This window comes from Phoca vitulina, unplaced genomic scaffold, assembly GCF_004348235.1.
Source record: "Phoca vitulina isolate PV1807 unplaced genomic scaffold, GSC_HSeal_1.0 scaffold18, whole genome shotgun sequence".
Taxonomy (NCBI): Eukaryota; Metazoa; Chordata; class Mammalia; order Carnivora; family Phocidae; genus Phoca; species Phoca vitulina.
This window is the reverse complement of record NW_022589721.1, coordinates 33,468,713-33,473,347: the sequence shown is the minus strand read 5'-3', so window position 1 is coordinate 33,473,347 and position 4,635 is coordinate 33,468,713.

Here is a 4,635-nt window from a genome sequence, read left to right as displayed (position 1 = left end):
TACCCCATCTGTCCCTGCGCCCTCCACCAGCCCCCCACCCATCCACCCACCACCCATCCATCCCACTCCTCATCCATCTATCCATACCCCATCTGTCCCTGCGTCTCTCCACCGTTCACCCACCATCCAGCCATCCACCCACCCACCTACCTATCCATCCATCCCACTCCCCATCCATATACCTGTACCCCATCCATCCCTGCGCCCCCCACCATCCACCCACCCATCCACCCACCATCCATCCATCCTCTCGACAGCTGCTTGTTGTCCCACCTGGGCTTGTCTCAAGCAGTAAACCAGGACCCCTGCCTGCTCCTGTGGGGTGGCAGATCCATACTTGTAAACAGAGAAGCCAGAACTCGTTGTGGGAGGCGCAGTGGAAATGCATGGGGCAGGGGTGTCACGGAGCAGGTAGCCATGCGCTTTGGCTGGGGTCTCCGATGGCACCCGGGGGAAGTGACCCGCGAGCCCCAGGCAGGACAGGAACGCAGGACCTCTTTCTGGCCGAGTCACCGGCTCAGCCTGGCAGCCCCAGAGCCAACTTTGGGCCTGGAGTTTTCAGTTCTCCCTTTAACCACATCCCTGCTCCCTTCCCCTGTGAGTTTCCAATTTAAATACCCAAATTGTTTACTCGCTGAAATCAATTGACAAGGGACCAGCTTGTATTTGCGATTCAATTGACTATGATACACTGTATTACAATTACAGCTTGAATGGATTTCTTTTTAATTTATTTTTCTCTTAACGTTCTCCTCTGTCAGTAATTCCGAGACTAATTGTCCTCGAGATCATCGTCATCAACTGAAGAAGGGTAATGAATTGCTGCAGTCCACAGAGGCTGTGCCGGGAGCTGCCGGGGCCTCGGGCTCCCCTTCCCTTTGTCCTCCCTTCCGGACTGCCCTCGTGCCTTGTGACCCAAGTCCGCAGGAAACCTGTCTCCCCAGCAGGCTCCACCATCGCCCTCCGACCCTGCCGGCGGGGGCTAGGCCACCAGGGGAGGCAGGAACCCTGCCCTGCCGGGTGCCGGGTGCCGGGTGCCAGGTGTCAGATGCCGCTCCGGAGTCCCCACATGGGAAGGAGGCGAGCGCGAGGCCATTTCCAGCTCCGTGGGCTCTGCTTCTGCTGGGCACCCCTGAACAGAGCTCTTCTCCTTTCTGGGCCTCAGTTTCTGCATCTGCAAGGGGGGCCCGAGGTCTTGGGGGCCTGCACCTGTGATAGTCTATGAGTAGGGCTGCACGCGGTGCTGGACTGGCCTTCTGTGTCCCCCACCCATGTGGTCGTGCCCGGAGAGCCCTGCCTGCTCCAACGTAGCCGCCTGAGAGGCTCCCGCAGCTCATCACCTTCCCACTACCCCTCCCGCAGGACTGTCCACTCTGGGGTCCAGCCTGGGGGCTGACTGTGCCAGGGTGCAGGTGGGCATCATCACCAGCCCTGCCTTCCAGATGGGACACAGACGGGCAGAGGGTCCGGACGGGGCGTGAGCTTGCCCAGCGCCGGTGGCTGGGAGGCCCTGGAGCCGAGGTTGGGGCCCAGAGCGGGGTGGCCGTGCAGACGGCTCTCCAGCCGAGCCCCCTCTCCCAGCGTGTCCTGTGGGAGGGATGGGGAGCCTCGCACCCAGACAGCCAGGGGGTGACCCTGCAGGCTGGCCACCAGGGAACGAGAGGTCCTGACCCCACGGCCACTTCCCTAAATGTGACACAAAAACTGTTCTCTGGGTGTGTGCACGCGTGTGTGTGCACACGTGTTTGTGCACGTGTGGCTGTGTGCACGCGTGTCTGTGTGCACGTGTGTGACAAGGGCCATTCTCGAAGCCTGCAGGAATGGCCTCCTGGCTCCATCCCGGCCCAGCCTGGGAGACGGGGCCTCAGTGGCTCACTTGTGCTGTGGGGTGTGGAGGAGGGACGTCCCTGTGGTCTGACCCTTACACACGTGTGGGGCGAGGGGCTGGTTCCTTTCCTGTGGCAGATGAGGACCCAGAGCTGGGGCAGCGGCCGAGCCGGCCCAGAGTCTTGTCTCTGTCCCTCCCGCCCAGTGCTCCCCCCACCCTGGCCCGTCCTGGGAGAGGAACAGCTTCCGGGGGGCTCCGAGCAGATTTGTTTGGCGGCCCCAGGAATAGATGGATCCATAAATTCGGTACCTGTGGAAGCACAGCCCGAGAACTCCATCCTGCCTTGCCTCTGCCTGAAAAATTCTTGCACGATGGGGATTTTTTTGCTATTTTGGGATATAGATCTTTGCAGCAGCCAAGATGCCATCATCATTGTGTGTGCCAGGTCTGTGAAAAGGAGAATCAATAACGGGGGTGTGAGGATAGGGAGGGGCCCGAGAGGGAGCCCCGTGCTGAGCCTGACACTGGGAGGTCAGGCCCACGTGCTTCCAGAAGGATCTGGGGGAGGGCAGGGTGTCCACCTGCTTCCTCTGGCCTCACGGACCTGCTGCAGGGGAGGTTGGCGGGGACTCTGGTGTCCCTGGGCTGGGGGTGGGGCTGCAGCCAAGCTTGGGGCAGGCCGCAGGCCATTGGCAAAGATGCCAGCCAGAGGATGCAGTGTCCCATCCGCCCTTGACCCTTGCCCTGTGCCCTGCTGTGGGCAGGGGCCAGGTTTGTCTCTGTGGCGGCGGGAGCCTGGCGCCGGGGCCCTGACCCTGGGCTCACAGCCAGCTCTGCCATTTTCTTAGCACTGCAACCTTGGGGAAGCTAGTGTTTCAACTTCAGGTTCCTTATCCATAAAATGGGAAAATAATGGCTTTCCCTAGGAGTTTTGAGCCGACGGCATTAGATGGTTTAGGTCCGTACTCGATGAGCACAGCACCCACAGCCCTTACCTGCCAGCCCTGCCCACCTGCCCTCAGGCCTGGGGGCCTAGCCTCTGGAGCCCTTCCAAGTGAGGGTCAGAGCAGAATGGCAGGGACGCCAGGGGACCCAAGTGACCCGCCTTTTGACCCACCCTGACTCTGCAGGTCCTCCTTGAGATCACACTTCATTCCTGGACGCTGCAGCCGGGAGGCATCTTCCCTGTGCTTCTGCCCCGCTCGGGGAGGGGTGGAGCGGCTCCCGAGCCCGCTGCCATGCAGTGAGACGCCACGGAGCCCAAATTCAATTATGCACCAGGTGTTATGTTTGTGGTGCCCCACGAATGCACCGATCCCTCAGGGTGACAGATCGGTGATGAATCAGGCAATAGACCAGCTTGTAAATGAAATATATGAGATCATGCAGGCAGCCTGGCTGGGGGTGGGCTTGAGGGGAATGGGGCAGAGGCGTGAGCCAGGGAGGACGTCTTTCAGGCAGGGTGGCCGGGACATAGGCCGTTCGCCCACCGTGGTCGCTGCTGCCGGACGGCACGTGGGCCCGGGGAGCTGGGGAAACCCCACCTGACGAGAGCTGCCTGTTTCAGGGACTTGCCCAGGGCTGACCTGGGTCCCCTGCAATGACCCTCACACCCAGGAACCCGACAGCATCATCATCCCACGCTGTGGGGGAAGCAGGCTCAGGGAGGTTAAGTGACATGCCCTGTGTCACACAGAGCAGGGACAGACCAGGTTTCCAAACCAGACTGTGCACTTTCATTCCCGCTCAGCTTTTCGGAACTAGGGTCAGGGGCAGCAGAGTGAGGGCCCATGGAGGGACTGGGCCCAGCCCCAGGGCTTGGTCTGAATGACCTTGGCTTGTACACACTTCCGACTAGGACAGGGACCCCACACTGAGGGTCAGGGAGGAGACATCCGGGAGCAGGACTTTGCTGTGCTTGAGGGCCTCAAACAGGGGTAACGATGAAACACTGGGTCAGAACCGGAAGTCTGGGCATGGGAGGTGAAGGGGCACTGCGTGCCAATGTGGGTGACTATAGCTGTTTAGGAGCTGTCTCTCCCGGCCACCCCCTCCCCCCAACCAGTTAAACCCACTGAGGGCAGGGAGCCTGCTTGGGATGTACAGAGCCAGCCAAGGTCCAGCACACAGGGTGCTAAGGGAGGGGTTGAGAGAATGGGTGGGTGGTGTCAGGGAGATTCTCCATCCCTGGGATCAGGACACACAGGTTTCAGGGTGTGACCAGGGTCAGGGCCCAGCATGTGACCAGGGTCAGGGCCCAGAGTGTGACTGGGGTCAGAGCTCAGAGTGTGACCAGGGGCAGGGCTCAGAGTGTGACCAGGGTTAGGGCCCAGTGTGTGACCGTGGTCAGGGCCCAGTGTGTGACTGGGGTCATGACTCAGAGTGTGACCAGGGCAGGGCTCAGATGTGTGACCAGGATCAGGGCTCAGGATGTGACTAGGGTTAAGGCTCAGTGTGTGACCAGAATCAGAGCTCAGAGTGCGACCAGGGTCAGGGTTCAGAGTGTGACCAGGATCAGGGTGAAGCATGTGAGAAAGGTTAGGGCTCAGGGTGTGACCAGGGTCAGGGCCCAGGCTGTGTCCAGGTTCAGGGTTCAGTGTGTGACCTAGATCAGGGCTCAGCGTGTGACCAGGGTCAGGGCTCAGGGTGTGACCAGGATCAGGGCTCAGAGTGTGACCAGGATCAGGGCTCAGAACGTGACCAAGGTCAGGGCCCAGAGTGTGACTGGGGTCAGAGCTCAGAGTGTGACCAGGGGCAGGACTCAGAGTGTGACCAGGGGCAGGGCTCAGATGTGTGACCAGGATCAG